This window comes from Bombus huntii, chromosome 7, assembly GCF_024542735.1.
Source record: "Bombus huntii isolate Logan2020A chromosome 7, iyBomHunt1.1, whole genome shotgun sequence".
NCBI lineage: Eukaryota > Metazoa > Arthropoda > Insecta > Hymenoptera > Apidae > Bombus > Bombus huntii.
Window position 1 is genome coordinate 5,627,889 of NC_066244.1, and position 19,863 is coordinate 5,647,751.

Consider the following 19,863-nt stretch of genomic DNA (forward strand, 5'->3'; position numbering starts at 1 on the left):
ACGATTATCATAATCGGACCGTAATTCTCGAATTAATCATTTTGCAGTGCTTTATCATAAACTTTAAACCTTTATCATTTAGCAATAAAACGGACGAAAAAAATACAATGGTTATTATTAATAATACATAATGCGAATTTCATTGACAGCAAATTGAAAATTTAATATATAATAATTTCTGTGGACACAATATTCCGAAACGACCGTTACGAAATTATATACGTTTATTTGTATAGCAACCAGTATCCGTCAACATTTACCCATACATTCGACGCATAATAATAAATTACAATCATAACAGAGTTGTACCGCGTTTATACATCATTTATAACATTACAACTTCATTTGATAGCGGTACAATGAACAATAGCTGGCAATACAATCGCAATTTGAAGATAAACACGAACGGTATGTATCCAAATAAAATATCCTCCGCGCCATCTCATTGGTTTCTAAAGCTTCGTTCAAATTAGTCAACGTACGTGGATTCCAGTAATTAAAATTCCTGCAACGTGAAATCTTTTTACCAGCCTGAAACTATCACTTGCTTGACTTGAAATATTCTTTCGCGTTACGTCATATTATTTTCATTTTGTATATTGCCAGTATTGTGCGGCAATATATAGTGTTTATAATGCCTTAAATCAACTCGACCTGTTTGGAGCTTCATGTTCAGTCATATTTTCTATACATGATATATCTAATTTTCACAATTATAATTTTTCTATAATTCTAATCGACGCTCTACATACATACATAACTATTTTCTTACATAAACGTAATATACATAACTACGTTGCATTGTATTTTTCATCCTCTTGAAATCGGATTATAGGCAATTTTATCGGCGCTTTTTACTTCTCCGGTAATTCTCCAGCGAAGCATCCTGTCTATATAATTGGTAAGCTATATACAATCAACTAGTCTTTAAATAATTCTTTAATTTATCACTTTTTCAATTGTATATAAATTTCTTAACGCATCGTCTACGCGGCAAAATGATCATTTGAATTTAAATCAACTCCGAATTCAATTTCAACTCTTCGCGATCTTAGTATCTGGCTCGTTACATTAATCGTACCGAATAAAACTACCAGAGACGGTTCTAATCGTCGATTTACATCAATTATACTCGTAAAACCGCACGACACATTTTTTCCCAACCGCACGACATCCGTCGCGTTTCCACTCGGCGAAGAAATTTCTTTTTTCACCTCTCTTTCCCGACTATCTCGCGCGATCTTTCACGCGATGTTGCGCCTACCCCCGTAACAGAAGCGCTGCGGATCGGTCATTTGAAGAGGCAGTAGCACGCAGATGGCAGACAGCGTGACGATGAGCCACTTCTTTGCCCTGCGTCAACGAATCGCCACGAAGACCGCCCTATTCCTCTCCTTGTCCTGTACAAGTTCTTCAGCAGTGCCGCCGTACTCGCCCGCCAGCTACTCTCCAATCTTTCCTTTCACTGCCTCGACTTCCATGGAACTCCGTGAATCGCGTTGTCAGCAGCCGCTTCCTCCACGGAACCGACGAGAGCGTACTGAGCGAGATTCGTAATCCCAGAAAATGTTTCAACGTACATACTATACCTATATATGTACAGTATATACCTTGGCTTCGTTTTAATCGGGCTGTCCTAGCTTCGATCGTTCTTTCCTGGTAACGAGAGTGATTGATCGGGATAGCGAATGTTGCGGGAAATTCTTGGCTAAATGGAAACTTTCAGGCGTTATTAACTCGTTGACTGCTACGTGAATTTTATATATTTTTCCCTGACAGCTGCAATGGATTCGAATATACCACACCATAACATTTCATTTCCGCAGAATATTATACCACGTTTTCCTCGCGATATTATCCAGGTCGTTTGAGAAAGATTTGTTAAAATCAGTCTACGTAAATTTGAAAACGAGCATCTTCCTATTTAAGAAATAGGCACTTTAGCTTGTGTCTTGCGAATAGAATCTTTCTTTTGGAACGTTTGTGGCTAGTTTCATGGGAAGTTGGAGAAGGTGGTGGATATCTAGAAGTTTTAAGCAACGCCGAGTCCGAGAACTGGAACCGCTAAAGTTTCAAAAGTTTTATTCTGTATAGAGCTGAATTAAGTTAATCGCGTGTGCATACAGAGATAACTACAGTGCATAGTTTTACTTCGTTCTTGTAAAACTAGCTTGTAAAAGAAGCTCCACTGCCTTTCGAAAATAAATGCGCGCAGTTTTGCTCGACCTTATGTTATTGCGATTAACTAATTTGTTAAAAATGTACTGTAAAAAATATCGTTCGCGTTTCGTAACACTAACGATCAAAACTTAATGAACTTTCATAGAGATCCTATTAACTTCAATAGTGTTACTGGACTATTAATTCGATATGAAACTTTGATATGAGTTATCGAAATTACAAATGGAAAGGCAACGTGATCAATGAATCGTCGAAATTCATCAAATTCGTTACTTACGATCAATCATTCCTCTACTCTAACCCTCGATTAAAAGATAAAGAGCGAAATACGCAAGTACAAAGTTACGATAAGAGATCTTTTCTTAAAAAGCAATTTTCTGCCATTTTTTGGAAATTTATGAAAAATATCAAACTGTTGCAGATAATAGGTACAGTAAATCATAACTTCATTTGTAATTTATTCGTAATTTACTACCATTCGGTTTAATATTGCAATATTATATCTATATATTCTAATTTTTAATCGTCGTTGTTATAATTCTCACCAACATTTATCGATCATTAAAGAAAGAAGCGGTCGTAGCCAAGAATAACACTTTCTCTATTAACGCCAAAACCATTTCCAGACCAAAAAGAAAGCACGTAAGGAATACAAAAAAATTGTATTTTCTCCGTTTCTTTCTAAACTGCGATAGTTTCACTGGCGATTAAAAACTGGTTTCCCTCGATTACACCGATGATCCATATTAAAATGCAGGCGCGAATCAGCTTCCTAAAAGAAATCCGGCAGTGGAGCGAAAGAAATTTTTCTCATGCCCGTGGTTTCTCTTCCTCCGCACTCTATCTCGATAAATTTCCCTCCAAGCTCTATCGTACCCCGTCCCGAATCATCTCCATATTCCGCGGATAAATTTTTTCGGCCGGCACTTTTTCGATCTCAGGCTCGAAGCGACGCGCGCCGTGAAATTCGTTTCGCACGATGATTCATAACCTTTCCTGACCTACTCATTTACTCCTGAGTAACTACGCACCGTTCGTAACGCTGCTTTACCTTGGTCGACACATAAAATCGAGCGGAGTGAGGACTCGTTTCCTTTCCATCACACTTGGCACCGTGACGCACGTAAACGATAGTTCTTGTGCTCGATATCGTGGTGTTTCTTACCATTTCTTTTTACTATTAACTCGCTTACCATGATATATTGGGTATACCTAATAAGACGCAAAATTGATCGCCCTTGCTTTTTATTCGACCCCGTAATGAACGTTCTTTTCTATGATTTCATAGGACTTGTGGTGAGCGTGGTGAAGAATTTTTGTCAATTTAATAGGATTTATTTGGATCCATAGGAATAGGCGATGTGATATTTATGAATGATAAATCGTGGTATTTTGGTTAACAGGTATAGCGATGGAAGTGAACTGTTAAGTAGAAAGTTAGAGAAAGGCGAAGAATTGTAATTTTTATTCTCATTCTTGGTCTTCTTATTTTTCAGGGAAATAGTTTCATGTAATTTATCTATCGGTAATGTTTCTTTTAAGTAATAACAATTTCAGGCAAGCGTTTTTAAGCGTTCAAGCACAATGCTTTTTATATACACTATCCGTTTATTATTACCGGGCCTTTTTATTATAATAAGTTAAATAACCGTTGCCTTTGTATTGAAATTTTCACGTTAATATCTTTCCGTTGTGATTCGTTTATCATTATTTAACAAACAAGGATATTCGTCGCGCGAAACGAAAGGAACTAATTAAACAAATAAATGCTCTGTGTCGTTCTAGAATTACTTTAAATATACTCTCATAAATATTAGAATAAAAACTATCGTTTTAATAACATCTTTCTGTCATAAACTATTTATTATCGTACGAAAGAAATTAATTAAGCCGCATAGATTCTCCAACGATTCTACGTCTGACTTATTTCCATCATTAGCGCGTTACTTTGCTCTATTGCAATTTACATATTAACTTGCGGCATAAAATGAAAAAAAAGAACAAACCGAACAAGCAGGTATTTTGAAAGTAGAGATGTCACTTAAGATTTGTGCGTAAACAAAAAGGAACCTTCGTATAAAATTTACTTCCTTTTATCAGTTATATAAATATTTGTGTCCTTTCTACGAAAAATAACAATTCGCAGTAAAACACAGTAAAAGTATTCTTTGTTCAATTTAAAAAACTTCGTATACAAAAATTTGGTAGTAGACTCCGTGTCAACGATAGTAGCTATATCCTACACGCAGAAGATCGTCGATCCGTTTGGAAGGCGACCCATTCAAACTACGGACGCGAAAAGAATATTCATATCCGCGCGAGAGCTTTCTCCTCGCGAAGAAACAAAGAAACGAGCTTGCAACCAAAAAGGAAAGACATTTTAACGCTTGTACACGAACGAGAAATAATTTACGTGGGTAAATTTTCATTGGAACGGCGAAACTCGGAACGCGCGATGCAGCGGCCGTTTTTAAACTCGTCAAACGAAAGGATCGCTTTGATCGGTGGGTAAAATCGAGCAAGAACGCCGATTTAGACGCGAAAGAGCCACCGCTGGAAAGGGTTTGCGATGTGAAAAAAAAAACAGCCGTGTACGCGAAGAAGAATGTTCATTATATCGGTTCGTAGCTTTCTCAAAGAGAAAGAGAGTTACGCGTTGAAGAGAGCGTTGTCGTACGATTATCGACGAGCCACGCGCAATCCCTTTTCGTGCTTTTTGCAAGCTGCACAGGCGTTTACCTTGGCCGTTACGCGGAATCGACTGCAGATACCAGTTTTTCTTTGTATCTTAGCGGGACATTATTCCGCGAACAATTGCCGTTGCGAGTGGAAGCGTTTGCATTGTCGTCGTCGCGTTTCTCGCTCGTCGTTGCCGCTCGTAGCCGCGCGCAATGCAAAACTGCACGCTCTTTAATTCTTTAACGGTGCACAAAAGCAACTGTATTCTCAGTCATCGGACTCGACGAATGCCGAACACCCGGCATTTCGGCTTTCGGAGAAAACGATTGATCACGATTTTGAAAATGTCAATCGGAAAATTTCCAATTTCTTTGGTTCAATTTAACGACTTTCTTCGGTTTACGGAAAATTTCGTGAAAATTACCAAAGGAGAGAGTGAGTGAGTAAGAGAGAGGGAGAGGGAGAGAGAGATGGGGTTGTTCAAAAGTCATATAGCTTTCATCTCGCGCAATGTGCAAGTTTTAAGATTACGAAAGAGAAAATTTTAGTTGAGCTATAGATTTGGTTGAAGGAGATTCCATCCTTTTCATTGATTAGATACGCTGGTTTATAATTATTTTGTACTTTTTTATACGTCATTTCAATTGCATTCCTCGTGCTGAATTTAGATATGAAATCTGGTTTCGTCACATAGGATTTTTTAGTGACACATAGTTTAATAAAGTATTATCCGAAGATGATCGACGACTTCCTGGAACATTTGATTTGAAAACTATCCCGTTTAACTCATCCAATAGTAGTTAGCTAGTATATGGAAACTCCGCTGGTAATCTCGCAAATAGACAGATATTCAAAGACATCTTGTACGCTAAATCTCTATTAGTGTAACTGTATCAGTAATTATTAAGTAATAAAGAATGCAGTCACGTAATGACTATAGGTGATGAAAAAAATTTGAATACATATTAGAATTCAGTACAAAGATAGGTACTATTATGTCAAAAACTTTATTAACCAGTGTTATTTATAATGGAAATACATCTTTTCTGATGCTTTTATAGAAGAAGATACGATATATTAAAATTTAACACCGGTTTTATCAAAAACGGATATATTCATCGCTTACTTAATAATCTGTTAAACTATGATGTTGCGTTATACGTAACACGAGTGTGAAAGGGTTAACCTTTCCAGCGCTATGAATCGGTATTATAATCTTCAAAAAAATTGTTCACCAAGCCCTGTGAAACCATGTACGTATCCGCATGCTGTATGCAACCATTTGGAACGCTATGAATCCATGCGTAATACACATTCCTAATCGTTAATTAACTTTAGTTGATAATATATAGTTGTGTAAGTTGATAATAGTGAAAATATCGAATAAGATGTACGTAATTATTTAGATATGTAATTATTTCTGAACAGCGGTATAAATTATTGATTCGAGATAATTTCATTCTCAGCACGATCATAACAATTTAAAATATAATTGCTGTCGCTCGTATAGATTAAACGATGGCCACGAATTATTTGATGTGGTTACTTTTCTCTTTGCATGTCTGTGATTGCTGAAACTTTAAATATATATAAATAAATAAATAAATAAATAAATATATATTTAAAGTTTAAAATAAAAGAACTATATATATTATAAATCAACTATGCTACTGTGAAATACGAATGAAAGAAACGTATTGGAAATAGAAATTTAAAGATAATCAAGCAAGGTATAATTGCATTTAATTAAATTTCATACATCGACTCGTTATTAGAAGTTTTCCATTAGAATGCATTGGCTGTCACATTAACGATTGCTTGCAGTACTTCTTCAACTGGTTCCCGCGACCGATAAATTAAACACAATCCCGAATATCGACGATCGACGATAAACGTAGAAGTTCGTTCAAGGGGATACTGAAACCTTCTCGACGATTTCATTAAAAATTCCTGTATCACCGATCAATGTCGAACGATATTCTCGTTGAAAATAGGATCCGTTTAAGAAGAGAAACAAAAAGAAAAAAAGAAAAAATAGAAGAAAAAAAGAAAAGGAACGGTGAACAAGGAGCAGCAAGATATTAAATCAGACCTCATAACGATGCGCATAAATCAACGGCGCTTCCATCTGCGGAAACGTCCATTTAAAACGCACTTTTTCGAACCCGATTTATCTCTTCAATCGAAACACTTCCCATCGTTTCACGCGATATAATATTATATTATATTCCAAAAAAATTATATTTAATTGTAGGATGATAGGAAATAAGCGACTCGATCAAGATTTACATCTTTAAATTAAACACTACAGAGGAAAGACACGATAAGTATAATTTTTCATATTACTTTGTGGTGGCTGAAAGGAAGTTTTTTAACGTAATATGTTTAAAAACCGGAATAATCGTTTTGAAAAGAAATCTACAAGGCTTTTTAGTAGAAACTAAACGTAACTGGGTGTGAAATTAGTCTTAGAGCGATTAATATTCTTGAAACGTTCAAGAGGCTGAAAAAATACGTAGTCAACAGTCGTATGAAATAAAAATAGCGTTCCTAATTTAAAAAAGAAATTAAGCTTGTCCCCACTTAGAAAATTATCCAATTGTACAAAGATATGTTAATCTATAGAAAACAAATTCGAGAAAGATTCGTCGTATAACAAAACTCTTTATTTCAATTCGGTTAGTTCGTATATAATAATTTTTAATATAAACATAAACGTTACTGTTTACAATGAAACGCGAGAAGAAAACACAGAAAATACAGCAATATAAAAGTAACCAGTCGCACGACTCTAAATAAATCTCGTTCACGATATAAAGCTTCCTAACAAACGATAATGCACAACGATTCAGAATTTTTATCCCAGAGAAACAATATCTATTTCAACAAAATTCTTCCGCGCTTTTAACAATTTAGAAACTGTTTGTATCTTACAGTAATAAAATAGTAGAATACAGGGATGCAAACAAGCAGGTATTACGGGGTACGCGAATTTCACGGCGTTGAAACTTCTATTTCTCTCTCTCTCTCTCTCTCTCTCTCCCTTCTTTTTCACCCTTTTGCCTGTCTTGTTTACGTGTCTCTTTCATTCTCCGCCCTCCACACCGCCCTTCGCTCTTTTCCTTCGTTTTGTTCTAATGGCTAAAATTGCGCGCGAGACTCGCGGCGCTTACTATTTAACGGGGCGTTTAAAAAAGTAATGTGGAAATATAATGGGAAACAAAGGGAAGAAAGTTTCCGTGCTCGCGTCGGCAACTGCCGACAGCGCGCCGAGCACAGTTTTACTCCCCCGCTATTTGGTTTGGATGAAGAGCTACCTGTTTGTTTACGTTTCGCTTTCAGCCGTTTGTACTCTCTCTCGACGGTGCAGCAGCGTGCTGCACCGGATGCCCGCGTGTGTGCATATCGCCCTCTCGGTCCCACCCACGTGCATGCACCCGCGCCGAGCGATAAGCAGCCACATGTGCATACGACCTCCGAAAGCGAATCCGATTCGCAGGCTTGCCACCGCGCGGTCTCCTCTTCGATTCTTACTCAGATGCACTTTGATCGCGTTTAATATCAGCACCACAACCACCTACGCGTTCGTTTCTCTTTCTTCTCTCTCCTTTACTTCTTATCATCCGCATCGTTGTATTGTTCGGTGATTTTTGTATTTTTTGGAAATTTCACGAAGGAACTTAGATATTTTTCTGTAAATGTTTCTGTTATTCTCCGTGTAGTTGTTTTATAATTTTTCTTTTTCCCCCGGTTTTGAATTTTTGAAAACGTTAGAAATTGAAGAATCAAAATGTTTGGAAAAACGGCCTGCGCTTTTGTGGCATATACTTTTGGCATATTTTTGTAGAATGGAAAACGTAGAATACGGTAGAATTATTCTCAACAACAAAATCACTATCTCGCGCGTGTATCTCGTAAGAATGAAATTAAATATTACGAGCCATCGACGCAATCTCGCTTATGGTAGATTTAACAGATAATAATAAACGTAAATTACTTCGAGCGGATACCGACGAATATTAAAAAAATACTGGCAGATTGTAGAAACTGCGTTGTTAGAAATGTTCAAATTTTCTTAATCCCTTGAAACTCGAAAAAGGACAATACACCATCCTGCAATGTATAAAGTACGTTCGAAAACATGCGTAAATAAAGCACAAGAAACGGTAAAAGTAAAAAGTAAACTGAAGCTGCGATAAAGTGTCAAAAAGCAATACGGATAAACAATTGCAACATGGAAACTACTCCTGTGGTCACGCAAAAAGCTTACTACGCTTCTATTAGCGAATTGTGTGGCGTTAAAGCTACCCTGGGACCACGCAAGGGTTGTTAGTTGTATAAGTGTGAAACGTTCGATGGGGGGAGAAAGAGATGCAACCGTAGGATGAAAAGTGGGGAAACCACTGGAGGTTAGAAGGGTTAGGGACGCCGATGGTGGTACGGCAAGGTGGCGGATGAGTTGACTCCGTTTATCACTAGGAGGCATACATTTTGCAGCATCGTGATATAGAACCCCGAGTCTCGACACCGCAGCACAGAACGTCGTTAAGGGACATGAGTCTATCGACGACGACGACGACGACGACGACGACGACGACGATGTACCAGCATCGTCGCCATCCTCGAGATCTAACCACCACTCGAGGCAGATGTCGCTTGCGTTGTCTCGAAATATCGAGACCGTCGTTATCGGAACTAATCGACCGATATTTGTGGGTGGGCAGAACTCTAGAAGATACGGTGAAAGCCTGAACTTTAAGCTAAACCAGGGACTATCGTCTGTTTCGTGGTTGTCGTTTAATTGCCGTGACTGATTCCAACGTTCTTTCAACACCTTTTATTATTTAGGTATTTTCGATACTATTTCAGAAGACTAAGACTAGACTGTTACGTTGAAATATATGTTTGCAGCATATTGAAACGAGATTAGTTCTAGATGATGATTAGAGAAGGGCAAAATTGGGATAAGAATATGTTGAAGCGGTTTTGTAAAGAAATCGAACGATTCGATGTTAATGACGTGATATCTTTTTAACTGATCGTTGGCAGGCGCATCAACTATTCTATATAACATACTATCAACTATATAAGTTGAGATAAGTTAGGTTTTTAAAGCGATTTAGGCAAATCACGTTTTGGAAAAGATCGGTTTGTTTTGTTTTTTATTGAAAACAGATTAGAAGCAATTGCACGATCGAAATGTCACACGCAGACTAGTAAGAAAAAAGGGATACTATTAACAAAAGAACTTCGCTAAACGAGAGTCTATTATAACTTTAATAATCCTCCATAGTTTCTTCTAAATTACATTTGGAAGTCTGGGTAATTAACTCCGTTTAAACATTTACCTCAGATTCCCCAATTAAAACAACTATACTCTCGAAACAATTATACCGTTCTGAACGAAACACGTAAAGCTGCGATTCAAACTATAATGCTTATTATTACGATGCATCGTTATACACAAGCTTCTGATAATTCGATAGAAAAAAAAAGAAAAAGAAAGAAGAAAGAAGTACACAAAGGAAGGAGAAGACGATGCGAAATGATGTAGTTGTCGAGGCTCGTGTAAAGGACAGCATTTCCACCGCTGACTTTCATAAATTTTTTCCAGCCGTGTCTTGGAAAAACAGATCCGAAGGTGGGCCTGAATCGTCGAGCCTGTGAGAGACTGACAAGAATTATTAGTGGGTGAAGGTAGCCAGTAGCTGAGCCGAGGATCAATACTAGGCAGACGTCCGTGCAGTGTGGTGGAGTGCACTTCTCCTACACAGCTCTAGGCTAGGCTAGAGCTAGGAAAGGCTGGGATGGAGGTTGGGTAAGGTTAGATCGTGAGATGTCTACGTAGACTCCGGTCCCCATAAACTAACTCGACTCGACGATGCAGCCACCACCATTGGGCTTCTACTTGGAAAAAAAGTATATTCTCTTCTCTTTTGTAGTCTTCGAGATACGTCCCTTTACGAGGATTACGTGTGTCGAAATTGATTTTAATGAACTATTAACGTTTTCATTTTTGTGAGAAAATATTATATGAAATTCGATCTGACGTGTAGATATATAGGAACATTGAATTGGCAAAATAAAGTTGCTGTCAATGTATGATTCTTTCTTCGGATGCCGCTCTTGGTTCTTTAAGAAGCGTAGAATATCAAACGTGTTAACGCGTTAACGTATACATTTTACAAATAATACAACTAACAATCGTACAACGAACACTTGTAATATATACTGATACTATTAGTGACCTAACTTCTAATCTGTAAAATTGGGGAAGCTATCTGTGCAGCGCTAGTCCACAATTTACTGTAACTTGGATATTCGCTAATCTTATTACCCATTTGTAAAATTATGCACGCTAAAAACGTGCTTCTTTTAATATTTTTGTTGATCTGCACGAAGAAATACATACATCCATTAAACTGCAAATTTCTTCTATTTCTGCGTATATAACTTGAACCGTGGAATAAAAACGTCCAACCTTCTCTTCTCGATTTCCTTTTCAACATGCAACTCTTCTTTCATCCTTTCCTCGTGCTACACAACTGGTAAGTACAAAGAAAGTCGAACAGGCTGATTAGCCGTTGGTACCCAACGAATCTAACAGACAGAGATTGAAAACTCGAAGCGAGAAAGAAATCACCTGCGCGCCTATGCGTCTTAATCCGTAACCATTACTCGCGCAGATTCAATTATTTTTAGACGCATGCGAAAGGAGACGTGACCTGATGCATCTTCCTGCGCGTGAATCCGCGCCGCGTGATCGCGAGACCGAAACTAACGCGTCGCTTTCCGTGCCACGGTTTTCCCCTTTTGTTCGCGTTCTTTTCCAATTAGCGAGCGTACGATTTTTTTTTAATTCGCGAGATGGGCCGCTGACAGATCCGTGCAAACTTTAGAACGGCTCGAAAGCGCGGGCAAATTGGCCTTTCAACATTCGACAATGCGTTGCGGTGCGACTGGTCGCGCGCATTCAAACATTACGATTTAACTCGCCGCGTTACGTCGGCGATCGCGCCATGAAAATTTAACCATTCGGTGTGTCGTGAAACATCAACGCTGTGCCAGGCCGAATCCAAGTCGATCGTATTTGTAATTAATCGTTTGGACGAACGAAGACTATCCGAGATACGAAAGTACACAGATACGTGTTAGGAGTAAAGAAAATTCTGGCCTTTCAATTCTATGCTGTATCTTATTGAGACGTTTCAGTGTCTGTATATGTTTTATTAAATTTAGGTATCGTATCGCTGTCTAACGCCACGATTTAATTTTGAAAATTATGAATTGCACAGGAATTGCGATATAATCGAAAAAGTAACTGCGAATACAACGGCTAATTAAATGTATATTTTATTTTTTTACAATTTACTATGAGAAAAAGATTGGAGAAGATCGTCAAGTATTATGGAGATTTCACATCTTCGCATTTAAAAAGTGGAAAATATGGATTTTCTGTATCTAATGGATAAGTAAGAATAAATATTATCGAAATTGTTTGTTCTCAATTCATTCATTTGTCGAACTTTTACCGTCTAAAAGCTCGAAATACGAAAGCTACAAAAATTATCGAAATATCGGATCAGAATGGTTAGAAAATGGAAAGAAAATCATTGATCTCCTTTATATTTTTATATTTCAATATTGTTCTTATTTTAACGAATCAAGAAGATTGACAATGGTTTATGGTTATATTTAATATGGAATTGAAATAAGAAATCTCGCACAGCAATGAATCTTTCTTTATATTTTTCTCGAATTTGAGACATTTGTTAATTTTAGAAAAAACGCGTCGACTGAAAGTGTAGATAAGATTTGTGCACAGCTGCGTGCAAAGTACGAAACTAAAAGCGGAGAATCCTCTCCTACATCTGGTTTATGTACATATGTAAGTTGAAGAAAAAGAATCGCGGGAAAGAAACAAAGATTAAAAAGAAGTCGTCGGATCGTGGCTGGCGTATTTTACGATCTTGGCCGGATATATATGCATGCACAAGCGTACATACACGTATACTTAACCAGGAAGTAAAAATAATCTCGCGGAACGTAGTGCAAGAAGTTGTGAAAACTAGTTAAACCGCCCCAAGGTCGAGACCGTGAAACTCGTCCAATTCACGGTGCAATTCTGCGCACACATCCTTCGCTCGGATATGACAGGCTGCAAGATACAGTTCAGCTTATGCAATACCTGCTCGTAACTATGTAAAGCTATCAAAATCTACGATTTCATCGACATCGTAATTTTTTTTTAACATTTTCCAATGCGTAATTGCGATTTACGGTCGTTATATTTTTTTCCATCTACTCTTTTATTGTAACATCGTTTTTCTATCTTATGAATGTAGTTGAAATGATAATCGTATTTAAAACATATTCTATTCAGACTTTATAATTATTATGTAGACGCTAGATATGTACAAAGCGTCTAAATGATTTTTCGAAATAATTACGTAACACATTTAACTCGCGCTTTAAGATATCTAACAGCGTTCTTTGAATTATTTTTGACCGAACTCTTTTTTTTTTTTTTTGTTATTTTCAGATTGAGACATAAAAAATCGTAGAATTGTAGCAACATGTACTTAATTTCCCTACCATGTCAAATCGGAAGCAAACGATGCAATCGGTGAACCACGAATCTGCAATCGATAGGCAGTAAAAAACCGCGATATGGTTGGAAACGTGGTATTGCTCGCCAGTGGACTGGCTGAGCGTATAACAGCTGCTACAATAAACGATATACACATACTGACACACGAGGTAACGGAGAAAGGAAGGTAAATCAGAAATCATCTCGTAAGCGGGGCAGACAACGTCGTTGGGTTTTCGCGGACACGCGAGGGTGCGCGTCAAATGGTAGGAGGGTACGAGCGGCTGCGTAGTCGGACGCACTCACACACAGGCGCGAATACTGATGATCATTCACGCCACTGACCTACTCTGTGCGGCGCGCTTAGCCCTCCAACGTGAGTGGGAAAGAAAGGGTGACCGGTGGGAGGAAGACAGCCACAAAATGACAAGAGGGTGAAACGAGAGGGTGAAACGAGTAGGTAAAGACGAGAGGGGAAAGAGTGAAGGAAAAGGAGGGACTAAGGGACGAAGAAAGTCGCATGGACGAGCGTGAAGAGGGAAAAAAGGGCGGAGGGGAAGGGTGGTAGAAAAATATCCGAAGGGAGAGAAATGGTGGACTCGGTGAGAAAAAGTGGAGAAGGAAGAAAGAAAGAAAGAAAGAAAGGGAAGAAGACGAGAAGGGTGGAGGAGGAGAAACCACCAGAGTGAGAAAGAGAGAGAGAAAGAGAGAGAGAGAGAGACAGACAGACAGAGTCTGTGTCTGGTCGACAGGTCTGGGCCTGCGTAACGACGCGTGCACGTCGGTGCAAGTACGACGATAGAGGGTTGAGAGTTGCAGCGAGTAGAAGGGTGTATCGGCGGGGTGAGAAGTGGTGGATGGAGTGGGGTTAGGTGGAGGCGAGTTGCAGGGGTGCAAGTCGACTGGTAGGTGAAGGGGCAAACGAAGGGGGAGGGCCAGGAATAGGGACGAGGGGTGGAAAGCGACCGAGGGGGGGCAGGGAACACGGAAGGCTACGATTGATCCGTGGTCGCCCTCCGTCCTCCCTATCCTCTTTCTCCCTTCTACCCTTTCATCCTACGCTGGCCCTCTTTGTCTCGTCGTCCGTCCCTCTTTCTCCCTAGCGTCACGACCTCACGAATTCATTGTGCACTTTTGCTCGTCCTTTTTCTCTCGGCAGCCATTAGCTGTCCGTTCGGCTCGCCTCTTATTAGCATAGTTGCAAATTCTATGCCACGACGCCCGGTGGTCTCCCCTTAACGCTTGATTGGAACCCCGACGCTTTGTGACGTGACAGGTACACACGTCCCTTCGAAACTAACACCGGTACCGCTTCGAAAGTATAAGCCTTTACCGCGCGTCGTTGGAAAAAGGAAATTTGGTCTTTTCACCGCCTAGGAAAACCAAGGTGACGATCGTTCGCCGCTCCACCATCGATATTTCAGAATTTACATAGCCTTGAAACCGCACGTACATACGTGACCACACGTAGGTGGCGGAATTCTTTTTAATCGATTCGAACAATGCAGAAAGATACCGCTGAACATGCCTATCGTTTATCTAAGAAAAGACCAAGCCCAATTAGAACGGCCGGGGTTCAACTTCTGGAATTCAATCGAGACAATTGGTTGTGGTTACCACACATTGTTCTGTTACATTGTTAATTTTAATGGGACTGATAGTTGTGTATTGGGGTAGTCAGCTTGGAAGATTTAATGGGTGCAGACTTGCAACGCAGATGCTTGATTCGTACGAGTTTCAGTGATCGGTTTCTGAAACGCAATTCCTCCACTGGCGATCCCTAGTTTGCACAACTTTACTTTACAAACGATATAAATTACATTCGAATGGAATATACGTCATTTTACATATTCAAAATTATTGGTAAAATAAAAATTGATTGGTAATCGTTTAATTACTATAAGTCATTCTTTTTTTCTATTCAATTAAAACGACTATAAAAATTGATAATATCGTCACAGTGTTACCAGAAATAGAATTTTAAACAAATTTTCTTCAATGAGATTTTTCGAAAGATTTATATAAATTGGGTCAACGTGTTTTACCACGTATTACGCATCTATGAAATTAACGAATAGATATAGTGCTATTTAAAATTTCCAAAAGCGCTTCTAATAAAATGTGTGCTTATTAAAATAGCAGCATAATTAAGAATCGTAAGCGATAATTTAAAGCGACGATACGTAAAAAAGGAGGGAAAACAAAAAAAAAAAAATATTTCATTTAATATCGTAACCCTTCGCAGCTTTAACAGTCCATGCATCTTTGAAATCGTCTGGGAAATTAGTATTCCGTTCGGTATCCCTGATTGATGACATTGCGTTTATCGAGCGGCGTGCAGCAATGCACACAGATTATTCATCATATTAAAAAGCGTTTTCACAGGTCGCGCATTCATTCGAGTGTTACATTCCAATAAATGGAACTTAACAATCAGCCGTAGAAATTGGTACGCGCATGCTGCATGACGTATGCAGACGAGGCCAGCAACCACCGTAAACAGAATTATACAATACCGAACGTGCTACCATTAATTAGAGTAACTTTGTTGGCACGTGAGCGTGTGCGAGCGTGTTACGCGGCCGCGCTTTTATATTAATAGCGTGCGAAATGTTTTGACACCTCGACGCCGACTGCGGATTTTTAATTGAGACGTATCGCGGATCGCGTTTGTCGCCAGACGATTATAAACAATTTGGTCAACGATATAGTTCAATAAACGAGCATATCACATTCTTCGAACGAAAATTTAACTTGTCGATATATCTCGTTTTAAGCAAATTTTTCATGAATTACAATCGATAACGTTAAAATAGGAATTATAATTAATATTATTAAAAGTTGGCGTGATAAATGGTCGAGAGAATAACCAGAACAATATCGTATTTAATTTTTAGTCGTTCGAGAAGACGGAAGATCAGATTTCAATTTTTCACAGGTTCTCGGAGAATTCATGATAATAAGTGGTGAGACACCATCGATATCAGACATAGATCACGCGATACAGGCTGGCCTGGTTCTTGCGATAGAATATTAATTGAATGGACCAATAAACGGGTCTAGCATAAAAATGAGTTATCGATTTAGAGGATAGCAGGGAAAACACGCCGACATTTCTTACGTTGTTTCAAAGCGAGCAATCAGATGATTAAACGGTTACTCTAGTAAGTGTGTTTTATACGTTAAAAATTAGTCGAATAATATAGAAACGTTCGAACTCGCTAACATTTCAACGTTTGACATTTTAAAATACCATCTACATTGTTTACTCGAGACTAGACCGTAAGATTGGATTTATGAAAAAAAAAAAAGAAATCGTCCGTCATGTGTTATCGCTAGATGAAAAATTTCCCAGTACAATGACAACCGACTGACCGATGCAAATGTCACGAGGTGCTTATTACACAATCTCAAAATGAGCATTTTTAATAGGTCATCTAAGGTCTCAGATTAATCGCCTTTTCTTTCTTTTTATCCACGTAGTAATAAAGTGATTGTGTTCGCTGTATTTGAAAGTTGTTTATTTGATTCCCCAAGAAAAAGAAACGAACACGTGCGGGTAGATACGTGAACAGATACCTGCTTAATGAGTATGTAACAGGAATAGGCGTGCACATTTTGACCCAAGGATGCTTTCATGAGATTACAGTTAACGCTTGTTTCTGCACTATTTCACGACGCCAAGCTCTAACGATCACAGTCACCACACAGTGTTGCAATTTCATTAATCAACGTTTCACAGATTTCATCGAATCACGGTATAACATAGAACTCTTTAGATCTTTCAAATATTATCAGCAACGATGCTGGAAAAATACGCTGTTGCGGTATCAATACACACGTGCAGAGAATTGTACTTTATCGGCATGATACGAGCAAAACGTTCATTAAAAACATTGCAAATAGGTTATCGATGTGCATCCTTACGATCGTTCTAGTAACCATTGTTTTTTCACAATAGCAATTTACAAGATCTAGCTAGCGAATAGCTGACCTATTGAACGAATTACAGAAATAAATTTCCATATACGCAATTTAGTGTCTTATAAACGCTTTAATACAGCAGACGTAAACGAAACTCTAAAGAAAACTAGCATTTATAATACAATACATCTTTTACTATAATATATATACGCTACTGTCGATAAATGTTTGGACATCTGGCGTAATTCGATGAAAAGACTGAGATTTTTATTGCATTTTTAACGTTATGATTAATTCTTTGCCTTTGGCTGTAACCGAGGTGCAAGAAATGTAGTACAGTGTAAATCCAGAAGTCCGTCCAAGTGCGAAAGGAGAGGACAAAGGACAACGAATAAAAATTGCATCACTCGATCTTTGTATTTGTATGTAATGAACAGCTGACACTTCACAAAGCCAATATGAACTTTTAGATTATGACGAAACGCAATCTTCTATTATTTTCAGATTCTTCTTTTATTTATATATTAATTCGTATATTAACTATTGTTTTCATCGATGTACTAATTATATATGGTCGCCTGACACGAGATCCGAGACCGATAGTTATGTACAGTTTCTATATTTGCAATAATTTGCAAATATAGAAGTATAGAACTTATGGACGTTAGTGTACGAAAGAATTTCAAGCTTGACAAAAGGATCAAACGATAAATATCGATGCACAGAGCGAATTAAAAGCAACGAAATCCGCGCAGCGGTGTCGCGTTATTGACAGAATTTCGCGAGAGAGAACTCGACAATATCCGGAGACGTGGAAAGCGCGCGAACACCATGACGCACCGTGAAAATTCAAACGACGAAACGTCCTTCCGGACGAGCGAAACGTTTTTCTATCGTTGGTACACGGGCGGCTGGTGTGTTGTGTTCGAGGCCCGTGTGAAAACCGACTTTTGTGCAGGTTCGCTGGTATCCGCGGACAATGAAACGTACTGTAGGCGGCAGGCAGGCGTTACGACGGCAAATCCGATTCACGCACTATCGACGCGTTACCTAATAGCGTATTACGTGGATGCAGATACACAAGCGACGTCACGTGCTCGACGAGGCACCTGCGCTCACGCAAAGCAAAAATAAAGGTGCGCGAGACGAAGTGTAGCAATTGCCACGGGCTGGCACACCAGCCGTCTCTCTCTCTCTCTCTCTCTCTCTCCCTCCCTCCCTCCCTCCCTCCCTCTCTCTCTCTTTCTCTTTCTATCTATCTACCTATCTATCTATCTATCTATCTATCTATCTATCTATCTATCTATCCATCTATCTATCTTTCTCTCTATCGCTCTCTTTCTGTGTTGAGTTCCGTTCACGCAACGCGCAATGCGTTACCTAAGAAAGCGTAGACGCGCAATTTCAACCGATCATCCCGTCAGCTCTACCTTCGCCGCCCTCTGATGCGGTCGATCTATGAAAAACAACGTGCACGTGGACGCGCATGCAACACCGGATCGATCTGCAAACAACGCCAGACAATAATCGCGTTTATCACGCGGGAAAATACCCGGTGAGTACCGCGCGACGAGGGTCACCGTAAAAACCAACAGCCATAATGAAGTATCAAGCCAGCTGGTTAGATGTTCTCTCTCTTCCTCCCCCTTTTTCTACCTTTTTCGGTGCAATTTCTCCGAGTGCACCGCCACCGCGTCGTTTCATCCTGTTACAGCGATACTAGACGCGCGTCGCTTTCCTGGACTAACGTCGTCGACGTGGCACGATTGTGTTTCCTCGCGACCAGGAAAAACCGCGGATAATGGAAACTATAGGAGTGCGGATGTTTAACGCGCGATTTAATTGTTGTTTGCGAAGGTTTTATAACGAAAGAAATTTTGATTGACAACTTTTGGAATTAACAAATGATATCTATTCGATTACCATTAATTTTTAGAAATATTAAATACTTAATCGAAATTGTTAGCACTTTTATCTGTAATATGCAATATCTTTATTTCCATACTTTATTATTTGTTTCATTTGTAGAGTAAAAATTTCTGAATTATATTTCGAATGTCGGTATCGGACATTTTTTACATTCTACAGAACACCTACGTAACGCGCGATTCTACGTCCCAGCGTGTAACGATGAAGATCGATAAAGGAAAAACTCGGGTGATTTGACGGAAATCGCAACAAAGTAATTTCATTCACACAGAGTTCTTCGCGTTGGCGTATCAAATGTGCTTCGCTATAGCACGCTCATAACTCATGTTCGTGCAACGTGTACACAAGAAGAAAGATTTGAAAAAGCCAAAGTATGCATAACTAGTTCCGAGTCTACACAATGCATAATTTATTAATCGTTGCGAGGATGCTACACAAACTTAAAAAGTGTCGCGACTACAGTTATCTCGAGCATTCCTTCCTATGTTTAACGCTATGCAAAGAAGCGTCGAAAATAAAAGAATTGCATCGTGATCGATCGAGAAACACCATTAAAAGAA

General features: G+C 38.8%; 2 long non-coding RNA genes across 2 annotated transcripts in view; both read right to left on the bottom strand.

Annotated features, from left to right (window-relative positions):
• Positions 1-19,863, bottom strand: part of LOC126867496 (uncharacterized) — a 49,136-nt gene that overhangs the window by 27,920 nt on the left and 1,353 nt on the right. The window lies entirely within an intron of this gene.
• LOC126867503 (uncharacterized) lies at positions 98-8,880 on the bottom strand. The gene is made up of 2 exons (XR_007690326.1): positions 1,611-8,880; positions 98-1,540 (listed from the first exon to the last, which is right to left on the bottom strand). It is a non-coding gene; the product is annotated as an uncharacterized LOC126867503 (long non-coding RNA).